The sequence below is a fragment of the Amblyomma americanum genome, chromosome 6 (genome assembly GCF_052857255.1).
Source record: "Amblyomma americanum isolate KBUSLIRL-KWMA chromosome 6, ASM5285725v1, whole genome shotgun sequence".
Taxonomy (NCBI): Eukaryota; Metazoa; Arthropoda; class Arachnida; order Ixodida; family Ixodidae; genus Amblyomma; species Amblyomma americanum.
Window position 1 is genome coordinate 25,760,324 of NC_135502.1, and position 24,592 is coordinate 25,784,915.

General features: G+C 43.7%; 1 protein-coding gene across 2 annotated transcripts in view; it reads left to right on the forward strand.

The window, feature by feature from the left end:
- Positions 1-24,592, forward strand: part of LOC144136459 (thrombospondin type-1 domain-containing protein 7A-like) — a 493,908-nt gene that overhangs the window by 148,678 nt on the left and 320,638 nt on the right. The window contains exon 2 of one of the 2 annotated variants that reach the window (XM_077668802.1): positions 10,332-10,435. The gene's annotated coding sequence lies outside the window, so the exon portion shown is untranslated. Of the gene's footprint in view, positions 1-10,331; positions 10,436-17,521; positions 18,267-24,592 lie in introns of those variants that run through there. The other variant, XM_077668803.1, reaches the window with a different exon arrangement.

Sequence of the window (24,592 nt, forward strand, 5' to 3'; positions counted from 1 at the left end):
CATGTTACCTCGATATCACGCGTCAGTGCGCCTCAGGAGAAAAACCACTGCAAGTACAAAATATTGCTAAAAATTTGAGAACAAAATGCTTACGAAGAGAGATGCACAATAAATCCAAATTGGGATGCTGCAAGGAAGACATATTCGGCTGTTCAGAACTGCCACCCCTTCCTTTTTAAACAATTCTTGACATGGCACCTAAAACACCTTCTTCGTTTGTAACCTGCTCCCTAAAAAAAAGAAAAAAAAGTTTCGCTTTGCGGTATCTAGACATGTAGCACAAGAAATAATAATACAAAGTTCACCGTGCGGTTCGGTTCCCCTGTCCTGCTAACACTACTACTGAACGTACAAAAAAGAGTCAGGTTGTCTTATCGATCTGGCGGCTTCAGGCTAAAGGACGGACAGGTTTCAGCTTCTACCTACATATTTTTTTTTTCTTTTCGCTGCTATTGGTAGCTGTCAACCGCTGCGAAAGAAGCACCCGCCATTGAGACGTGACCGGACAAAGTTTCCTCTTGTTTTTTTGCTTTCCTCAAAATAAAATCGTTCAGCCCCTTTTTGCCTGGAGTACGGTTAATCATAATATACTGATTCAGCAGCGCTCTCAGCCCTGGCAAATGAAAGGGTGCCTTTCAAAAATATTGGCTGATTGGGTTACGAACGACAGTAAAAAGACACAAATATAAATGACACGGTTCTTGAGCCGGAAAGAATATGCAAGGTAATGCATGTTAATGGTCCCCACCAAATTACACAGACGGTCTGCAAGGAGACTGCCTTATATCTTTCTGGGTGGCAGTTTCCTGATATGACACAGAAGATGAGCCACCGAAATGTGATAAAGCTGAAGAAGGGCAGCAGAGGAGCGATGTCGTGAAATACTCTGCAATAGTTATTTCCTTTCCATTGATTCATTGATATTAATAAAGCAAGGTGCATTTCTGCATTAGAGAAGCTGGGCTCAGAGCCCTTAAGCCATACAACAAAACAAATGCGTTTGTTTCAAGGGTCTTTATGCGTGGTCTGGCGTGTTTCGGGCATCATGTTTCCGGTTAAGAAAGTTTACTAAGCACAAAACCTTCATTTTTTTATTAGTTATGAAGACCTCAGAAACTATAAAGGTTAGCCAAATCGACGACAACATTTGTAGTTTCTCCAGCCGGTATAATAGACGTTATACCAGCATGTAGACGGTATTGTTTTCCTGTATTTTGAGGCTCAGAAAAATCCAGTTTCAGCAACAAAGAACCGAAGCGAGCTTGACAGCGCAGCCCTTTATTATCCACTTTTTATCATCTCTTTGCCAACTTGATAGATTCAAGGTAAACGAGCGACCTGTAAAAGGAGTACGAAGAGGACCACTTTTCTTGAATCTATTAAAGAGACTGAAATAAGTTTTCCAAACTTCTGAGGTAGTTTTCATAAGATAAAAGTTTATCACAGACACCGGCATTACTCCTGGGTGGCAGGCGGACGCGTGATTTGTGGTCAGTACGGAGCTGAGTGCGCTCAAATGTAAGCCGCCTGCGGCGCTTCAATATAAACAGTCAGTCTTATCGAAATCCGAGTAGAGAAGGTAGTGCCAAAAGGAGTTGGTCGAATTAAAAGAAACGAAATAATGTCATGAGATGACGAGATATGATCGAGACGGAAAGCACCTATCAAGAAAAGAAATGCGGACGATACTGCGCGCAACGAAAATTCGGAGGACGCTTCTGCTCCGCCTGAATTCCATGACGCGATCGCGTTGATGGGCCGCTTCACTTTCCTGGGTTCCCCTTTGCAGATCACTTCGCGGACACGAACATTGTTCTGTACTTTATTTTTATTATTGCTCTGTATTTTATTTTTATTCACACAACACATGCAAGGCCCTTTTCAACAAAGTCGAACGAATTATCCTCAGCGGCCGAGGGTTAGTGCGGCCGGCTCACGGCCCAAAGTGCAGTGGTTCCAGCCTCCGGTTCGACCGTGCTCCTTTTCAGCGCAATTGCTTTTCTTTCTTCAGAGGCACTACGTAATGGTGATGGAATGCCCTCGTGACCCCGCAGACCGATGAGGAACTGTGTGTAATCGTGATCGCTGTGGGGTGTTTGAATTACCCGAGCAAGGCCATGTGGTTGTGCCATGCCGTCTCTCTCAACTAATCCTGAGTTTCGTGACACGCACCAGAAGAGCGCCAGCATGTCAACGGAACGGGACCCTACATGCTATCGCTTTGAATTACGAATGGCAGGTGGCATCTTTACAAGAAAAATACCCCGCACAAGAGAGTTTTGTAATAGCCTCATCTTTGTACACAACCCTCACGATGCATGTTGTCTGGTTAATTAAACATGCCGGCATCTTAATGGATTGAAACACCTCTTCGACCTGAAACATTGTTGCTCCGCAATGTGCAAAGTAACCTTAAATGGCACAAGTCGCAGGTATGAGGCTGGTTTTTAGACAGTCCCACAATTGGCTTCGTTGCTTGAATTTGTTCTTATTTGAGGTATGCAGGCTTAGGTCGTTCACCTCTATTGCTATAACGCTTAAAAGTAAAAAAAAATACTAAAGGCGCGGCTAAGTGTGCAGAGTTTCGCAGCCCGCAACTCGAAAGTTATTTGAACTCTACTAACTATATTTCGTCTAGCGACGGTGGAGAAATGAGAAGTTCGCCGTTACAATAGCAAGAAAAGCAGGGGATAACAGCTCGTGGTTACCTTGGACGTCATCCTTGTTGTTGAAAGAAGATATGTTTAGAGAAAGGGGTCGCTCCTTTATCTTAAAATTATATGTCAGCAACTAGTCCTTTTTATAATTCAGTGCTTGCACTGCATTGCTCAAATCCTCAGCAGCAATCATTGCTGCTACCTCTTTGATGACAGGCAAAAACGCGGTGGGGTTAACTTACGCAAACGTCGCCAGCATGCTTTCCAACGAAATGCTCAAATTATGACGTCATAGCAAAGACGGCATGCATATGTGCGCTCATTGCATGGCAGCTACGTTCAAATCGAGATTGGTTAGTTGTGGGTTGTCTATCAATATTTGCCAGAGCTGACAAAACTCGCATGCAACGTGTTCTGTGGGAGCGGAGTTTCATGCAGTGTTTTTTGGCTGCCGAGTTATGCAGCTTCAAATTGAACGAGTGGTTTTTCTGGAAGACTGGATTCAATATTTGCATGCTTGCAGCATGCGCCTTCTCGCGAGCGGCGTGCAACATTGAGCTTTAATATCACGCCGAAAATAGCTGCGGTATATCTGCCATGGCCGCGAACAAGGCTCTATTTGACGTGGACAAAGCTGCGACCGATGCGGGTATCTTCAAAGTCTTTGAACAGCCCTGTGCTCAGATGAGACCGAAGTTTTCGTTTTCCGGCCCTTTCTGAGTCCGGTTGGGCTTTGCGGATCTTTTATCTACCGCCTGAGATTGCAAGTGGCATACGCTGGCTGTCTTTTTGTATGCGTGGACAGAATATGTGTGTGCTGCATAGGTGGGCACTTGTGTAGAAATATCACCACAGAGGTTCTTATGGCCAGACTTGCGCACATTTTGGAATGTTCAGTACGCAGCTGCAAAAATTAATGGTGTTTTTTGCTATAGAATTGGGAACAGACCTTTAACTCAGCTTAAGAGGCAAAAATGTGCTCAGTGAGCTCTGCCACAGCGCTTAGAGTATAGCAGATCATTATGCGTTTTTTCCAGCAGTAGTACTAATACGATAACCATTGCGTGCAGGCATAAACGAGGAAGGTGGGTTTGATGTTTTGATTTACCACGCTTTTGTTAGAACACCTTTTGCAGTGCTGTGCTTAATTTCTGCGATAAATCGTGGAAAATTACGTTTTAGCCACACTAATGTAACAAGCATGCAGATTCATGCACTTGTTTCCTCCTGATGTCATATCGTATTACTTCCATTCATTATCCATTGTTGTTCACCTCACATCTAGCGAAATAATACAACAAATTGATATGGGTCAAAATCAGGTGCAAACCTTTTACCTATTCACCAGGAGACTACGTTGTTCAATTCAATGTTGTGTTTTGAAAGTATTTCGCGGTGTTACATTCGCTGTCAAAATAGTTTTATGTAATAAATAATGGTGAATGACTCACGCAAAAATTTAAATTCCATCTTTTTTTCCGTTCTTTTGGAACGCCTAACCACTACGAGATATACTAGAGGCGAACAAAATTGGATAGCGCATTTGTGTTTAACAAATTTATGGCGGAAAAATCTGCGATCAAATCTCGGCTATGGAGCAGTGCTGGAAAATGAAGTATTGCTCCAACCATAGAAACAATTACGAAAAATCAACGATATTAGACTAGCACAGTGTCTTTCTAAATGTAACAAGCTCGCGACGGACGTATCAGCGACAATTAATGCGCTTTTCACTGCGGGCTTTGCTACATAGATCCCAGTGAGACGGTAGTAAATTCCTACACACAAAAAAAAACAGATATGAACCATTTAGACCGCAAATAAGGGACTGAGAAACGAGTATTAAGAGGGAAAAACACAGGTTAGCGAGTTCACTGGAGATGAAGTGAGATAAATAAATTCCATTTGCACATATTGAATGTGCACTAAACACAAATCAAAGTTGGCCTCACCGATGAATTACCGCAGGAATTGTAACGACAAAGACGCTGCTTTCACTAAAACAGAGCTATTTAAAGCTGGAAAATGAGATAAAATTAGATACCGGTGTCGCGCCCGGCTGATGTCTGAAGTAACCTGCGGCGCAACCACTTAGTTTTCGACGCGTGGATAACGGTGGATATAGGCTATACCGCTGTTTACTTAGAAAAGATAATCACGGAATCCTTTCTGGAGAAGAGAGCGTCACACATCTGAATCGAGTGGCATTCAATTTTTAAATGAGACTCGCTCGGCAATAAATTCTTCTTCTTCTGCCCGAAAAACGCCTTCATACCCAGAGAGAGCAGGAAAATATATTTTTTTAGAGAACAAAAATCGCATGTCGTTATCGCCTGTTTCTCTCATGTTAAAAGAGTCGCACTTATCGGTCCCAAGTATGTACGGTTTTCCCCTCAAGCTTTCCTTTTTTTTTTTGCTCGCACTGGTTTTTAAAATATTTTAGGTTAAGAAATAGCACATGCCGCATTAATCATTTTTTAGATGGTACACCTGAACCTGCTGACGAGCGTCAAATGCATTATGCGGCGTCTTGCGTATTTTTATGCGTCCCGCACTTTGGTGGACGAGAAGAAGATAATGTATCCGCAGCTCGCCATGCCTTCCCCGCCGAGAGGCTGAAAGCGTAATTCAGCTCTAATTCCTTAAAGCTTAACTAAGTTAAGGCGCCCGTGTGCTGTGCGATGTCAGTGCACGTTAAAGATCCCCAGGTGGTCGAAATTATTCCGGAGCCCTCCGCTACGGCACCTATTTCTTACTTTCTTCTTTCACTCCCTCCCTTATCCCTTCCCGTACGGCGCGGTTCAGGTGTCCAACGATATATGAGACAGATACTGCGCCATATCCTTTCCCCCAAAACCAATTATTATTATTATTATTATTATTATTATTATTATTATTAATATTATTATTATTATTATTATTATTATTATTATTATTATTATTATTATTATTATTATTATTATTATTATTATTATTATTATTATTATTATTATTATTATTATTATTATTATTATTATTATTATTATTATTATTATTATTATTATTATTGCTCCGCCAACGCGACGCATTCCCGGTAACCAAATCGTTCATTTTTATTTATTTATTTATTTATTTATTTATTTATTTATTTATTTATTTATTTATTTATTTATTTATTTATTACAGATACCACAAGGAGCCTTGGGTGAGGGCTTTACATGAGGGGTACCTTCATCTCATTTTGTATTAGAAGAACACGATGCAGGCAGTGGTAGTTTGCAGCGTGGGCAGACGTTTGCTATGCTGCGACACCACTGACCTGAACGCCGTCATGACAAAAGTGACTCAGTCGCCAAAGCTGTCTTATGGTTAGAATATTAAAATCCGGTGCCCTAATTTGTCCGAAACTCGGAAATTAGAATAATGTTATCCTACGTGCAGAATTCCAGCGAACTCCTCCGCGACGCTCAAAGCATGGCTACGGTGAAGAAAGAAAAGTTTTTCAGATCACCACAAATAGGCCACTGCAAAGCCCATTTCCGGGATTCTAGTCCGCATAGTGACCACTGGCTGGCGGCGGCTGGTTCACATTTCGTAGTGGTTTCGAAATTGGTGCGATTACAAACTCAACTTCGACGGTCCCTTTGCCGCATACCGCTTCCTAGCACACCCTAAACCGCACCGTGTGTTAGCCCTTGTTTTTTCTCCCACTCTTCCCGTTCCACCCTTTTCTGATCTTCATTCGAGGCGCAGTGGAGAGGTTACCTCCCCTAACTCGTTTTTGGTTTTGTTTTTTTGAAGACGGAGGTTGTCAAACCTCCACCTTCACTTCCTGCGGAGAGCAAACGGGTCGCAAGCCTAAGCAGTCTGGATTTCCCTGAGAATAATTGATCGCGCAGAGCGGGCACCCCGCAAGGCGAGGACACTGTGCAGTAAGACCTCTCTCCCTGCAATTTGCCAGATGCGTTAAGCTGGCCACTCTACGCAGAACTTGCGCAAGCTTCAAGAAGTGGCTTGATTTATCAAACATCGCGTCACTTTGCTCCAATAGCATGGTGCCGTGAGCTTTTCCTCTCCCTACCACACCGCTTGCCTCCTCACGTAACACCTCGGTCTGCCGTGTGCCAGGGTGTTCCAAATTATTAAATACAGATTTTTCTTTAAAATATCGGTGAAGATACTTCAGTGCGACGTCTGCAGTTTGATTTTTCGCGAAGGCATACAATATTCATTTTACAGAGTGCTATGAAAAGATTAATAACAAAATAAAATTAAATTGTTGACTTTTCTTTTTCAATTTTATTACACAAGGCCGTCAAAACCAAAAGTGAGCTCAGTTTATGAAATTTGAGATTTAGAATCATGCTTCAACATATCAAACGTTAAAAAAAAAAAAACTTTCAGATCGCTTGCAGTTGGCTTTCCCATGTTTCATATTGTTAAAACCAGCGTTCCTTGGATCTAATCTAGACACAGTTTATATATTTTAGGACGTATATGATTTTGACATAATTCCCGTGACGATACCACAAGCAGCGATGCCATTTTATCAACATTTAACGCGGGAAGGTCAATTTAATAAGCCGCCAAACGTGCATTTTTTACGCTCCATATTTCGAGGCACGATGCTGATTAAGGAATTTTATAGGCTGATTTTTCATTCTGAGTTGAAGTCCTTCAAATTCTCAATAAATCTTGTGTTATAAAACCAACAATAAAAACCTTATCAGTTTATGTTAGTTAACTGCTCGTTATTTCGCCGCACTCTGTTACGTAAATAATGTCCGCCATGCCGTATAACCAGCTTCCACAGCCCGCACAGCCCGCCTTTAAAAGAAAAATCTGTATTGAATCATTTTCAACGCCCTCTATACGCCGCTTCTAATCGTTAACGTTTCACGGCTGCTATACGCGTCACTCATTTGCCATTCTCTGTGCCGGAGGATGTTTTGTCTTGCACAAGCGTTGTTTGGATATAGCTGGCGTTATTCTTCGGGTATCTATCTCACAGATAACAGTGTGTTCAACAGCTGCAGCTGTGTTGCAAAGAACGTACCGTGAAACATTTATGGAAAGTTATCTAATAGCTCTTCATTGAGCTAGGGGTTCGTTTTTTATTGCCGTGTAAAAAGTTGCACCGGAAAAAAAAGTGTCCCATTCAAGTAAAATTTAATCACAGTGTACTAATCAAATGAAATTTTTCCATCAAAATGAAGTACGTTAATTGATTTCTAATTATTACCAATTAAAAGTGAAAACAGAAATAAAAATAATTTCCAAAGAGCAAACGTTGTGGCTTACGTGGCAACAACTCAGCCGATTAATCGATTTTCAGCTTGTGGTCCACTGTAGTAATAAGAGGCAGATGATTATGTTACCAAAGAGCTCTCCAGAGCTGCTGCGTCACGAGTACTGGCGCAATTGTCAAAAAATAAATATTGTGTTTCATACACTCATTTATTCGTCGCATGGCTAGACGTATCCAAACTCAAAGGCTTATTATTCAGAGTCTTCTCGAAACAGTGGCATGGTTCTCGCCAGCCCTGATATGGGCTGGATCATCCCCCACTCCTAGAAGAGGTGCGTTACACTCGATGTGCACATTTCTCAGCGTTTGTGAGCCTTCTCTCCTGTAAGGTTTAGTGTTCCTTGAGTCGCTTGTTACCGTCTATCTCTGACCACCTCAGCGTTCATTAAAATAATACGCTATTCTTGTGCTCTGGCGTGTCTAAATATGTGACCGTGGCAATGCCACATCAGAAAATAAGCTGGAAGGAGCGCCATGGGTAAGTTTAGAATCCTGCATGCTGTTGTGACACTACACGAGAAATCCTTGAATATAATGTGCACACCTGAGAAAAAAAAGGAAGGGGGAGGGGGGCAGCCACGTGGTAATCGATGCGCTGCTTCGTTACATATATACTCAAAGAGGCTAACATATTTCACAAGAAGGCACGTAGCATAGCTTGTTACTACTGCGACACGTCTTCGATACGAGTCAAAGAAAGTGCAAAACCTTGGCTCCCGCTGTGAATATTCTGAGGTCTCGGCAACAGTGCGCTCAGAATGCATGTTGATTGAAGCTCACCTCGTTAACAATTACACCAGTAAAATTACAGCTAATTTGAAGAGAGCGTAACATTCTGATACCTCAATGGCGGGACGTCGGTAGTCTGAGGCCTGCATCGGCGTACACTTTGGGGCCAAATGCCTTGAACTGAAATAGCTATTTAAACCAATCACTATCTCTGGCTATCTTCGCGCTTGTTTCTTATTTATGTCTTTGTTGATTGCCTTGAAACCAACTGGTTGCAGTGCCGTATCTCACTGCAGTATCAAGTATTCAGTCAACTGTTCACTGTGTTTCACGTAACTTGAACCAAAGATATTAAAAAAAGCTGTGAAACCAGCTGGGTGAAACCAGCGGCACATAATGTTTCCCGCCGCGTAGCGCTCTTTAGAATATCTTCTAAATTCAGCATAATTCTTTAATTAGCTGAGAATAATTATGGACTTTTTTTAACTTTGACTTCTAAGTCAAGCAAGTTTCGTTAAGGGTTAAGAAAACACCAATCAAATTCTCTTTGCCAACATATCTAATACGCAGCTCTTTTTTTCCGCATAAAATAAAGCCCGCGAAATGTGTAAAAAAACAACGTGACTGCGCTCTTGCGCTAAATTAATTTACCGCTGCAAAACGTCCTTCAAATGAACGAAGTGTGCGCGCTCACTGTCTAGAAGTGAGCGGCTGACGTGGCTGTCAGCATAGGTTTGAAATATTGATTGTGCGTCAGCACATTTTCCCGGGATATGGAAAGTGCGCGCCGTGATCTGCGATAAGCGATAGGAAGGCTACCGACAGTCAATTCAAATGGAGCCTTTATTGAGCAATCACACAGGCAAAAAAAAATAAAGGGAAAGAAGCGCAGTCGCGTAGTTCAGAGCACACTGTTTTCTTTATTGGCATCATTTTAAAGCCCTTCCAAATCAGCGAAGCCCTTTCACTTGGTCACGGCCAGCGCACGCGTTTCGTCTCTTCAAAACGCGTTTGAGGGCGCTGCGATATTTTTTCGCTTGAGAGCACTCATTCTTCAAGCTTGCTTTAAATATCGTCAAGCTTCTTTTCAATATCGGGAAAAAGCACGACAGAGGCGGCAGAATAGTAGAAAAACTGAATCGTTGTTTCTTAACCCCCTCTGCAACTAACAAGGCGCATTTGGACCAAAAATTAATGTTTAAAATTTTGCATAATTCATCTTAGGTAATTAGAACTACATGACGACAAACAGTGTGTCGTTGGTTTAATCTAGCTGCCGTTTTCCACTTATTTTTATACTTTGTGTGGCGTTACGTTAAACACCCTGCATAACACAAATATCATAACATAAAATAAACTGGGGAAAGCCGAGTAGATTTAAAGAGTAGGAATAATGTGACGCAGTGCAGCAACGTCAGGCGGGCAGTTTTATTTGCAAAGCTGCGAGGACTAAGTGGCAGCAGTTGGCACTGGACTGAGTAAATGGAAGTAAATGGGAGGCATTTGTACAGTCGGCAATATTTTGGTTATATTATGAGGATGATACTCGTTATTATTAATGTCAATATATCATTGGTTATATCTAATCTGAGTTAGATATCAGGTCTTATTTATACGGGGCAGTGTTTCCTGATTTTTCCTTCTCTTTCAGGCTGCAGGAAATGACAGGACTTGTCAGCAAGTCAGCAGGAGCCGCCTTCGTGCTTTCCCTCAAAGAGATAATGCACTGAAATTGCTCTAGGACAAGAAACAGGCCACAAAGGTAAGTTTATCTACATGTGAATATTCTCATGGCACTACTTTTATTGTTGATGGTTGGGCCCCTGCTGATTTCATGTGCTACAATGCAATTAAATTTAATAGCTTGGAAGCTTGGCACCATTTGACAAAACGTGTGCAGCAATGAAGAAATCTTGAAGTATAATGTGAATAATTGCCACTAAACACACAGTGTGCAGACCGTTTTACATTCAACTACACAGATTGTGCGTAGTACAGAAAAGGTTGCACTTGAGATTTAGTTGCGTTGTTCACTCGTCCTTACTCGTTGTCGCGGAAGGCGCGCACACTGCTGTTAACAATAATGCATAGAGAACTGCACTGAACACGTTTTCATGCAGCCTTAGAATGTGTAAGAGACGTTGCTGACAGGATGTCATTTTCTCCAGGTGGTAGAGGTCAAGCCTTTCCTCTATACAGCGCTGAACTTCGCTGTTAGGTTGTGCACGGGTGTTTTATATCTTTGAAGGAAATCAAGAACGACGTTCCAGTGCGAGCAATGATAGAACCGCGCAGCGGTTACACTAGCAATACACCACTTTAACCGTTCCAGTTTACTGCGTAGGCTTCCGCCAAACTTCTCTGCAACGCGCGTACTTTCTCCGTTCTTGCGATACGATACGACACAAAGACATCGTAATTTGCACGATTCTTAATTGCGGGCTGCTGCAATTAGTTGCCCGCCAGTGTAAGCCACTTCTCTGATTTACAGAAATGATTGACCGGAATTATAAAATTGATCACTCCACCTCAATTCTGTTTATAGCACCTGCTCGTTCACGACAAAATAAGGGTTGCACGGCGCCTACAAATTGTTCAGATCAGTAGTATACCGGCATACTTGAGGGCTTGCCTTTCTCGATCTTACACTTAAAACTTTTTCTTTATAGTTCCAGTTCAATTTTTGCCTTAGCAAATGTCTCTGACATCGGCTTTTACTTTGGCATTTTAATCTGCATCAAGAAAAGGCACTGACGCTCTAGTCAGCGATAATGTTATCCACGTCGGTGCATGAGCAGGCGCCGGAAATCTGGAGTTTTTGTTGGTGTTCTTGGTAATTTGTAGAATTCATCCATCTCCCTGGCTCCTTATGGCTTCAGCGCGTTTCAGCAGCAGCCAGCTCTCCCATTCTAACATGTCAAATTGAGTTCTTCTGTCGCTGAGAGTTGTCTGCCTTGGTGGAGCACCCGCCAATACGCACGGCGGGTGGGTCCTTTCTCGCTACCTTCAATATTTGCAAAAATGTTCGTAACATCGACATGCTGCAGCTTGCGCCTTTTGAATTGCGTCGTTGCTCCGATTTTACCGAGACATACTCCGACTTATTGAGAACCTCTAAGTCCGCGCATTTGAGTAGACATGGAGGCTGGCAACAGTGTCTGCAAAGTCCCCGCCAGTGTGACAGTTACCGAGATCAAAGAGGTTTCCGTTCGCCGTAGCAAGTTACTTATCGGGACACGCGCACTTGCTACCTGGCTTTAAGAGGCGGCATTCGTACGACGTGACTCGCGTTTGCCGATTCACCTAAAAGCACATTTTTATCTCAACGTCGCTTTCCCCTCCAAAGTCTACTATGCCACCGCACGAAATACGGTGCTAAGTGCCGTTAGGCGTTCAGCCGGCAAAATCTTTAGCAGGCCTGCGTGACGGCCAACCTTGCGAAAATATAAAATGTAAGCACAAGCTCACTAAACCTGTGCTTAGTATTGAGCTTTCCGCAAGTTTGCTTCATCGTAAAGCGCAGGAGCGCAGCAAAAGCGGTTGTCGCGCATGCTATAGCTAAAGATTTGCCCGGCTGTGTATACCACCACATGGCTCTTGCCATCAATGCCGCGCACCGGCAAGAGCAGTTTTACCTTCCCAGGTTGATTGGCGTGAGTTTCTATATTTTAATATCCTTAAAACCACGGCTTTTTCAGAGAATGTGTTGGCCGCTTTAACTTTGATGAGACGCGCCAGGACCTCTTGAATGAATGCTATGCGGCTAAGGAAAACGAAAGGGAGGGTATCACTCTATGCTCACGTGTGCTCTCCGCATTTTCGCCTTCAATTTCTTAATTTAAGGTCGAAGCTTAAAATCAAAAGTAAAAGGATGATTTAGTTAATTTTTTTTTATTTAATCGTTTCATAACTGAGCTCGGTCACGTAAATTATGTCCGCCTTGGTGTACAAATCACCTGCGTAGACCACATCGATGTATCTCTGGCAGAGATTAAAATAATGATCTGTAAATAGTTAAAAAAGCACCCAGTGTAACACTCTTCCATATATTTGTCTTTGTTATATGATGTAGAGGCTATGCACTTGGCACCACCAACCCAAAGGCTAGTTCCTGAAAGCTGCCTCTCCGCTGGAGGGTCGTGTGATCGTCTGGCAGCATCCTATTGTAAGCCGGGCTGGAAGGATTTCCGAGATCGCAGTTGCGATCTGTAATTTCCATTTCGGTGCCAACACATGGTCAGGCAGAGTACAAGCCGCCTAAGCCGGCTTGGCACCTCCGCATCAGCCCATAGGGTTAGCGCTGTGGTTTAACTAGTTCGATAACGTCATCAGGAAAGCTTCTGCGCCGCCTCGAGAAAGCCCCCAGGGATGGCCTTTGTCAGCAGCGCTCCCATGATGATAGCTTTATCTTTGCGTTGACAGTTGTGTTGGTTCAGTTCCGGTCAAGTAGTGCAAAGTGCAAGCCAATCACTGGCTTTGAGGCAGACTCCCAAAGGCCTCACTTGCTGTTTCGCGATGGGGGTGGCTTCCTGGCTTTACAGGGCTGGGATCTGGGGCGAGGGCTCCTTGTAACCGAGGGTGTCTGTTGTTAAAACCGCCGTCGCCGCTTCAGATCACGTGGTTGTAGCGACGCACGTCCTTTTTTTCAATCTTTCCTCTCACATCTTTTATCTCTCCTAATGTCTGCACGTTGCAGCCACTGTGGCTGAGCTTGAGCCAGTGAGCAGGCCCGTGCACTTTTCTTTTCATTCCTCCTGCAGTTGCGACAACTCACTAGAACTTGTCCCGCCTACTGGCTCCTTTCGTCTTTTGCTGAGCTCCGCAATAGAGACCGTAATGGAAGAGCAAATATGCCGTATCAGGCTTAACTAAGGTAGCTTCCCTTTGAAACTTCCGTGAGCACACTGCCCGGCATGCGCAAACTGTGATGCAAGGAGTCACTCAGTTCTAAAATACACAGACGCTACATGTCTGTAATCAACAGCATGCACCCTTCTTCGTTCTGTGTACCCATCCCGTTTCGGGTGAGGGTGTACTGCGTTCTATCCATTCAGCACTCGCTGAGGCGCTTGTGCGCCTAACGAGATTTCGATCCACTCCAGACGCAGCGCCTACCTGAGCCGCGGACGTGAAGCGCTTCCTCTCGCTCTGACATCTTTTCTTCCCTGGCCACGGCGAGCGCCTAAATATTTCACCAAGGCGCACCGACGACGTGGTCAGTGGTGCGGAGAGCTCGTTCAACACTTCGTGGCATGATATTGCCGCCCCTGGCACGTTCTCAGCATTCGTTGCAGCTTTTCTTGAAGCTTCTGTTTCCTGTCATAGAACTTCGGGCTATTGATTATGATTTTTCGGAGCTCCACTCGGGTGTCTGAGTGCGATAGCCTGATTTTTACGGCGGAATGCGTGTCTGGTACGGCATAGTTCACGCTTGTCTACACTGGTGGGTCGCATTGATGTCATTTTCGGCACTTAAAATAAAACATTTTATATGCCTTTAATAAACACTTTGCACTTCGACGCAGTTGTTTCGTTTTTTGCTTGACTACGTTGCAACGGTCCCAGTAACCTGTAGACAGACCTAACAGACAATGCAGTATGTTCTTGTTACCTTCGTTTGCATTTTTTGCGCTCTAATTGCGACATCTTTCACTTTTTCATTTTGCTGCAGTCTGATCTTTCTACAGGTTAAATGCTTTATTATTCTTCTGCTTTCAGCACTTCTTAAAGCAAATATTGATCTAAAAATTGATGTTTTCGCAATACAAGCAGCTGCGTGACAATCAACTCTAAAGAGGTCTGTGAAGAAATCAACGTAGAAAAAACTCATATCTGGCGAAACTAAGCAAAGTGAATCGGCGTTCAGCACAAAAATGTTGTGTGATTTTGAACAATGAGGAGCTTTCATCTGCAGAGTAAACAAAAAACCTCTTCATCGATAGTCGACATTCGCCAAAACAGGGGAGCAAGTTTCATTTTTCGTTTCGAAACTGATGTGAGTAATTTGTTTAGTTTGCTTTGTTTTAGGGAAGCGTAAAGTGATAGGCTATGCTGCTCTGCTTTACTTTTCTTGTTTCCCCCCCCCCCCCCCAATCTCTGTACAGGTATAAAGCAAATAGAAAATAGCGTAAAGCCTTGCTTCATTTCTGTCTCAGAAGAATTCATGCGTGCGCGACAAAAGTAATCCTCTCACGACTGCCCCCGCATTTTTTTCTTTTTTTCTTACCAGCGTTCTGATTTACCCTGCCTCCGTGTTTTCTGTTTTTACTGCACATTCTCTTACGCCGTCAAACTGTCTGACGAGAAAGTAGTGCGGGCTGCAAAAGATTAGAAAAAAGCTGCTCCGTTACTGCGAGCGCATGCGTAACTCAAAAGCGGCTCCGACCTGTTCCTTTCATGGGGCTGAATACCCTTCGTGCTTTGCAAAGGGACGCAAGAAATCAGGTACGTTAATTTTGCGGTTCATTTTGAAGGCAAGTTCTCTCCGCTAAAGATAGCAATGCGCGGTTTAGCAGCGTTATTCGATCTAGAGGATATCCGGGTTGTTTAAGATCGATTTCGCACAGCACGTGCGCTAAGACTTATTTTAATTAACCGATTTCAGCTAACCCGGGCAAAACAAGGCAAATGGAAGCCTTAGCTGTTGCCCGACGCGCTGGAGCGAAAGCTTTTCAATCCTCGTTCGCAAGTAATGTAGCCATAAATAGGGCACTCTCTAAAATCTTGTAAAATATCTTGTAAAAAGAGACACAATAGCATGAAGAATAGGCATAAAAGAAGAATAAACGGAGTGCTACACTGCTTCATTATATTGCTAAAATTTTTATGCTATGTTACAAAATATTGTTGTTGTTGTTTCTTTTTGTTCAAGGACGCGTATACTTGCAGTGGGGGGGGGGGGGGGGGGCATCAGTGGATGGCCAGCATTCAGAAATTAAGAAGGTGGTGACGTTAATCATTTAGTTGCTCTTGCTATTACATCGTAGTGGAAATGGTTAAGGAAGTGCTTTTTTTCTATCCAGTACAACTTTAGTTGCTTTACATTTTGTATGATATTTACTTTAAATCGGCCGCTGTGCTGGCTCAGTGGCTACGGCGCTCGACTGGTCACCCGAAAGATGCGGGTTAAATCCCGGCAGCGGCGGTTAGCATTTCAGTGAAGACGGAATACTAAAGCCCCTTCCACTGTGCTACGTCAGCGCAGGTTAAAGAATCCCAGGGGACGAAAAATCCGCAGCCCTCCACTACGGCGTCCCTCATAGCCTGAGTCGCTTCGGGATGTTAAACGCCATAAACCAAACCATACTTTAAGTAATAAAAGACGCAGTCTCCTAAAGGGCATAATCATGTTCATTGTGCATCGAATTTGTGCCAGGAAAGCATTACGCTTTCTTCATGAAATCACCTGCGTTTTTCTTTTGTTTAATAAAAAAAAATTAGGAGTAAAGTCAGGTCTTAAAGCATTAGGCGAAAGAAAGCCGAATGTTTCTTCGTGAGTAGAGAGATTGAAATATAAAACAGGCATTAATGATCAGCTTATCAGATGGAATAATGAAAGATGCTCACTCCGCTACGAACTTATTCTTTACAAAAATTGTCGTGCTCACTGCCAATTCATCTCATTTATTTTTACGAACCAAATATTGATTTACAGCAAACTTCTGTACGAGTGATTCACGAGCATTTCACTAATCATTTTTTTCGAAGCGAAATGGCAAAGTGAGTTAGCAACTGTCGTTCTGCTGTTTGAACATTTCATGCGAAATTCGAAGTAGAACTGTTGTGAATATTGCCCTGCGTGTCGTCGCTGCTTCGGAGCTAAGGTTCAGAGTTAAGGCAAGCCGTTTGTTGCTCAAACTGCTTTTACCCAGTCTCTTTCATCTGCGAAGAAAACAATTAAAATTAACATAAATAGAGCATTTCGCACATGCGACAACAATGATCCTCACGGTGATGCCATTGCACCATTGCCCAGACCAGTAATTCCAGATTTCCAGTCGCGAGTTTCGCTCTGAAATGCTTGCCGTATGTGAAACTCCGATCTCCATATTCAGAGAAAAGTACACATGTTAAGTGTGCTTTGACTGAATACCCGAGAGAATGAAAGCTAACAGGTTAGAAGATGAGATTCGGGAAATCGGCTCGAATAATGAAACAGCGCCTCAGATACGACAGGAATGACTAAGGCTGCAGTGGAAAGTGCGTTTGTCGTGAAGTGGACGTATTGGGCTGATGATTATACGAGTGAATAGAGACGTCCGATGCAAGCAGCTGTAATCTTACAGAGAGAATTCCGAGAACAATAGTGGCTGTTTGATTAGAACTTCGTTATCGTGGGACGGTGGAGACGCCATGATGTGGACGCGCTCTTCGAGAAAGACTGATCAAATATATTCCACTGTACACATTCACGCAACGAAGCCACGGCATGTCTTGTAGACGGAAAGAGAATTCGTGTCTACGGGAGCTTGCAAGCTTTCCCTTTTGTACAGCTCACAGTCCTTTAAGGCCAGCTAGAAGCTCAGTACGTTCCTAGGACACTTTCGTGCGTGCCGGAGGCGGCGTAGCGCGCTCGACAAAGACGCGAATTCAGCGCCAGGCGATCTCGCGCCAGCATTTTCCGAAGCAAGACGCAGAGAAAAAGGAAACAACAAAGATTTGGGAAGGAGGGAAACGAAAATGAGAGGTCGCAGACACTTCCCCAGCATCCTTTTTATCCTCCCTCCCTTTTTCCTTTCTTCTCTCTCCACCTCCTCCCGGTGGTCCCGCGTGGCGTCTCCCGTCGGAGCGACACGGCGCTACGGAAACAGCGCCGCACGCGTCCACGCGTGGCCCGCCGCTCGATGCTGTTCGCGCTCGAGTCCCCACCGCGCCGCCACGCGGGACGCCAGCTCCCGTAAAGAGCGCGCTCCGCCGCCGCGCCAGCTCACCTCGCGCCCTAGTCCGCACGAGCGCTCCGGCCGGAGCTCGCCCCGTGACGTCTCACCACCGTCGCCGCTGCTCGCGCCCCACGTGCGACGAAACGCGGCTGCTCCGCACTGCCTTTCTCCGCCCGCTGTGTTCTTGGCCCGAGAATGGCTCTGCGGTTCTTCTCTCTCTGACGTGCAGTTGGGGAAGGAAAACTCTTCCAAGTTGTGACTTTCGCAGTATTTTTGATGACTGCTCTGGTCAAAAGCGACCGCCGCTTTGTCTCGGCCCTGGAGTGAAACGAAACCGTAAGTGTCCTGTGCTTCGTCATCCATCTACACGTGCCGTATTTGTGGATTTCTTTCCTGCTCCTTCTTAAATCCAAATTCAAGAAACGGTCCTCGCTTTTCGGTTGTTCATTCGTGCGTGAGCGCGAAAGTCTGGCCGGCTCTTTTCACCCCGCGGGAGTGGTGAAAAAAAAGTGATCGGATGCTGAAGTGACGGCTTGACGCTCGCTGGCAAACTTGGATAAAGATTCCTTCGCTCGTATGATCGCTTTCAGCGTTCGGAAGTGAGTGCTCTCTTGCCAGAAAACTGAACAGTGTCACTGCGTGGGATGGGTAGTTTCGGCCACGGTGCACCTCAGCGGGTACCCTGAACGCTGGAGTTGGAGAAGGCAACTGAAGGTATCGTCAGCCAGAAATTTTTTGCAGCAATTTTATGACGCTTCGAAGTTCGCACTTTTACCGAGTTTGCACCTTGATATACTTCCTGCACACAATATTTTAAAAAGTTTATTGCACTTTGGAAGTTGTCAGTTGAAACCAGGTATTTATGCTTCATGTAAATCCTTAGCACTATTAGCAGAGTGACAAGCTCGATGTAAGCATCACCAAAAAAATGGGAAAAAAAAGCAGTTCCACTTCAGAAGATTAATAGGTATGAGACAGTGCTTATCGTTTGGTTCACATATTGTTATGTATAAATCACTCTAGATTACCGAGTTTGATATCGTGCGTGTAGATCTATTGTCTACGCTAAGTCAGATAAAAACCGTGCAGTTTTGTGGAAGGTATTATTAGCGTCAAGCGGCTTAACCGGGAGCTGAAAAACAGCTCTTCGCAAGAATAAGAGCTTCATTGCTCCCCATTAACGTCGTGATGCCTGATAACAAGCGCCTCAGATCAGGTTGTCAGGACAGCAGCCAATGAGTAGACGTTCTCGCGAGCTAATAGCTTTGCAAATTCGTCGCCTGGTTGCCTGATGTTATCTGTAGCCCTCACTGCTGTGCAAGGCGTTAGTGGAAGAAAGCGCGGCAACACAGCAGGGGTTTCTTACGCAAGAGGTCTCACGCTCGCAAGGAAGACTGAAAGTCTTGTACTTTTCTTGTTACCGTCCTCTACTGCATTAAGAGTGATGTAATGGTTTCTCAGCAATGTATAGATCGGCGTTAAGACGACGGCGATTAACAAAGATATAGCAAAATAACAACCGGGCAAATTTTGAACGCTTTACGTCGGTATACAGGGGCCTACAAATTATTCGAAAAACGAAAATTACGACAAAGCCTAATTGCTGGGCAATCGAAGCTTACAGCCCCAAATTGAAAGGTATGCTTGCACTCCCTTCACGAAGTGCGTAATATACCCCTCAATGACGGGTTATGCTTTTAGACCAACGAGGATATACAGTTTTTTTTCGCAATTTCCGTATTGAAAACTTGTTTGTGGGCACCCATTACCAGCTGAGTTTCGCTTATGCTTTTCATAGCACTGCATAACTTTAATTCTATCTTGCTTCAATGCTGACTTGATGTTGTCGATTCCAGAGTGGCATCTCAATCTTTGCTCCCAGAACGTGGAGCAAAACATGCGGTGGGCTGAACTGTGTAACAACTTATCACAAGCTAAAATAACAGCCTGTCTTCTCAAGTTCATTTGTAACCTGTATTGTCCGCTGCAGGAATTGGGTTACGTCATTTGTGCAGTGAATTTTAGAACTAGTTTGTGTAGTATTAAAATGGACCCAGAGCAGAACTAGTGCCAAGTAAAAAAAGTAAGCATAACGATCGTTTGAGCACTATCAGCCGCTCACACGAAGGCATGCAAACTTATGCAAATTTTGGGCTGAGGTCAAAGAAAAGCGTTCGTAACAAATGCACGTTGTCTGTTCTAATCAGTTTCGAACTGTTCAATACCTACTCAGTGCTGTGCGGAGCTCACACGTCTCTCGTGTAACTTTGCAGCCTTTGCTGTTGTTATCCCTTTATTTCCTCAGTCTTGCCCAATTGTCCGCGGCGTCCGCAAGCCCTCCGCCGGGCATTCATCGGGAATCCGTGTTCTCAGCACTAAGCTACTGCTGCGGTAGCCTAGTGATAAGAAAATACATTATAATAAATCAACTCTAATATATCTTAATTTCTTGGCTGCCACAAGCCAACAAAGGCTGGATCATTCGTGCTACAAACTCGCAAACTTTGTGGAATAATTTTCTTTTGTATTACTGAACCTTCGCATACACTGTGCATGCCTAAACAAACTTCGTATTGGCAAAAAGTAACAAAGCAAAGGCCTTTGCTTCTTTGGGGACACTACTTACGGCACCGCCCTAGCTCTATATTTGTGTCAGGTAAGGAGAACCCTTGTCCTCAGCTTTCAAGGCCTTTCGGCATTTAGGAGTGCCGTGAGGGCTCCACAGTATGGCTGAGAATCAAACTCCGTTGCCTGGTTACTTTTGCAGACTGTACATATTTAAACTACAAAATGTGTACATGTGGCTGTAATAAGTTACAGGAAAAAATATTCAGAAGTTACAAATCATTAATCTTCGTAGGCGTACCACGAAGCCTTCAGCTGGCGTTCTTAGAGCTGTTTTCTTTAGCAAAGTATCATACGGAGGTGAAAGTGGAGCTTTTTTCTGTCGTAAGGTTGACAGAGATGACACTGTTAACTCTTTTCATAGCCGCGAGGTAACAAAGCCTCTTACTGCCGACTCCCAAGGGCCGATATTGCTACTGAGAGTGTCAAGAGCAGACTCAAGAAAAAGGCTACAACTCGAAAAAAAATCAGCATACGCACTGTGCACAACGTTGCTATTTCTTATTCAAATATAAAAAAGAGACGAGAGAACTACATAAGGGTAACATAACAAGTAGCTTGTAATATTGCAACGTTCAAAACTGCTGCCCATGAATCCTGGACGTGTAGTATGTGAAAAAGTGCTCGAAGGCCTTAAGAAAGCACAGATCGAATTCGCACGTCTGAATTCCTTAATATCTTAGTAAATTACAAGCGTGAACAATTGTACAATGTCATTGTCTCACAGCCCTCGGTTAGCCATGTGGCGCATGCAAAAAAAAATGGAAGAGGCAAGTTAAACAGAAAAATTACTCATTTTGCCGTAAATGATATTCCGCATCTTAGACAGATTTATGAAGCTCCGAGAAGGAAATTATTTACAGCGGTCCACTTATGTTGGTCGTCTTTTTTTTTGCGTCATATGACTAGAAACGAGTTGAATCGTCCGTAGACGCTAATCCAATACAAAGTTCGTGAATGCATCTATTTTGTTTGCATCTAGTTTGCAGAAGCCTTATTGTCAACTAAACCGCGAAACTATCTTAAGTTTGTTGTGTGTGCGGTAAGGCAATGCAGCGCCTGCTGTGTACTAAGGTATCAGACACCAACGTGAATGGGTCGACAGAAACGCAAAATTAGCCTTTAGTTCGTACATACATGTCTGTATAAAGTGTATGACGCATTTATGCAGTACACATAACGCCGTTCAAATAACAACAAAAATCACCCTGTCAATGAAAAAAGAAATTCGCCGGTTCCTTTTAGTTTTTTTTTCTTGCAGATATCAACCGACGCTCTTAAGTAGATTTGACGAACACTTAATCTACTTAATCTTAAGTAGGTTTAACGAACAAATCTACTTCTATACATGAAGAGCACACAAGAACTTTAGTCAGTGGAAAAACCGCCTTTGACGAACGTAACGCGAAGTCAACGCTGAAGAAAGGGGGCGCACCTTATTTCCTCTATTTCGATTTACCGATATAGCAGATTATAAAGAAAGTAAAAAAGACCAACTATAAATTGTCTACTTGTTTTAAATTTCCGTATTTCTGAAACAACAGTACTAAAACAAAGAACTGCGGACGTCGTAGAAGACGGTGCTTGAAAAAAAACGTAAAAAAAACTGAAAGTGGTTGATAGAGATTGTTTAGTTAAAAGTTGCCTCTCCTTGCTGCAGTAAACTAAACGAAAATTTAGAGAAAAAACAATTCAATCAATACATGAATGCAGGGTAGAATCGTAGCGGCCGAGTTTTGTATTTAAAAAAGAAAAGAAAAGATAGAACGAAGGAAATCGGCATTGTAGGCGGGCAAGAGGGGTACCAGAGGCCATGGACTCGTAAGCCCAAGCCGGGAGGTTGTTCTGTTTTATTGGCTCAGATCAGGCCGTGGCTGGAGCGCCTTATATGGTCGTCTACACATCCGGTCTCAGGATCATTACTTCTGTTGCCGACGAAACCCGGACTAGTGGAAAATTGCCGCCGCTTCCCAGAAACACGACACAAACAACGAAGGCATTCGGCCCCTAAGGAGGATGGAGCCAAGGAGCGCCGTAGAGAGAGAGAAGAAAAAACACACGGTTAGCAGTCCCGATTCCCTATTGCCTTATAAGTGGACCGGGTTGGTATATACGGCCCGACATCTTTGCTTGTTTTCGTCAGTGTTGAGGACGTAATTCGTGACGTTTGCCATGGCGAGGCAGCAAATGGAATCACTATTGCGTATAAAGGCGGCCAGTTTAAGTGCACTAAGAAGGATTTGACTCGAGGAGGGACTTCCCTCGATAGCGTTCGTAGCAGTCTGTTCCCTGTTAGGGGAAAAAAGAAAGGGGGAGGTGAGGAGCCCGGTTTACTATAAGGGAAAGCAGTGGGGAAAACGCCGCTATTGGGCACGGCGTACGCTCCGGCTCTTATTTTATTGCCTCCACTTCCGTCGCCGTAAAACGATCGTATAAGACTCCGGAGCGAATTCTTACACTGCACTTGGATACGAGGCCGCTTGCTATAGGGGAAAAGATAGTTCCTGTTCCGTTTCCGGGTGATTTTAGGTCGAATATAAGCGTGGACTGACAATGAATACCGAAAGGAAGAACAAGGGGAAGCATCCGGAAGTCACGCCTCCAGGAGCAGTGCGCTGTTTCGTGCTGCAGATGGGAGCGCTGGACCGTTTGTTTTCGGTTACGACGAAGACAATGACAGCGAACGGGAAACTGTTTCCGCCCCCGCCGCCGCCTGTCGGCACTCCCGCTATGCTCGCCCTTGCCGGCCTGCAACTGTTTCTGGGCCGGGAATCAAACCTTTGTGCCTTACGTTTCATTTTCTTTTTCTTCGTTTTCATTCTTCCAGCGTTCTGGATTCAATAGAAACGATAGTGACAGCAACGTCGGAGAGCATAAAAACAAGAGACGCGTTTTTTTCATTCGGGGGAAATATTTATCGCCCGATTCCCGCGCGCGATTCGCCCTTTTCCCGCCTACGGGAAAATGGAAATATTTATGAGCTCCTCGAAAAGCGGCAAAGTTCGTTATGGGAAGTTGGAAAAGTGACAACTCAGCGGTATTTTTTGGAATGATGCTACATCAAGAGCACGATGATCAAGAGAAAGTATGCCGGAAACAATCTGCGCGAATTGTTTCCTCCGATCAAGAATTCCATGATGGCAGTAATCCACTTTGTCAATGCTGCACAACTGTTTTAGAAACGTGAGTTGAAATGGACAGCAACCAAGTAATCTCGTGGTAGATGGAGTCCGACAATCAAGAAGCTTGAATAAAAAATTCTAGATGATCCTCAGTGGATGGTCTGAATGCGTTAGCAGCTAGACGACCGCTGCATCCGAGGTCTAGGCACTGAAGTAAGTTATATCCTAGGTGGCATATTTTTTCTTTGTACCCACGGGAACATACAAAAGTTTTTTCGTTCACCAAAACACTCGCTAAATCTGAAATATCAAGCAGCAATCCACTGCATGATCTGATCCCATGTCGCCCCTCTTTGAAGTTTAATCTTTGGAAAATTATATAAGTGCCACTTGGCCTCTGTTATCGCTCTCTTCGTTATGACGATGCTATCGAGAATATGACTCAAAAAGAATGAAATGAGCAGTCTTTGGATGAAACCACTTTTAGCAACGTCTATGATGAGTAGGTCATCGCTGCATGGCAACACAAAATCTAACACGCGCACGCACGGTATACCGGGTGTCCCAGCTAAGAGGAACCAATATTTCAGTTGCGCAGACCATCCTAGGCCAGTGAAACCAACTGAGTGGTGTTGACAGTTGCATAGCCAAGAAAGGATAATTTGTTTTGTTCTGAAAACAAGTCAGTTGTAAAAATCTATTTACATTTTTTTAATATTGGTGTCAGGAATAAAGCGTCTACACGGAAGTTCTGGTCACCTCGAAAAAGAGACGGCCTAAATGTTTGCCCTAAGGTACCATATACGTAAAGGAGCGTTTCTTACCAGCCTTAAAATAAAGCTCGCACAATACAAAAGCCTCCACGTGACAGTGGTGCCGCTTCAGCGTCTTAAGACATTTCTCATAGAACAAAATCCACTTTTCACTAGAGTGCTCTTTCCGAAAGGGCTTTGCATGTGTACTGGCCGAGAGATTAGCGCCAGGAGCTGTCACGTGACAGTTTTCTTTTAAGGCCGGTATATAAAGCTGTGTAAATGGTAGCTTGGTGCTAACATTTCAGCTCGCTGTGTTTCAAGACGCTATAATAATAATAATAATAATAATAATAATAATAATAATAATAATAATAATAATAATAATAATAATAATAATAATAATAATAATAATAATAATAATAATAATAATAATGTTAATTGGTTTTGGGTGAAAGGCGCAGTATCTGTCTCATTTATCGTTGGACACCTGAACCGCGCCGTAAGGTAAGGTATAAAGGAGGAAAGAGGTGCCGTAGTG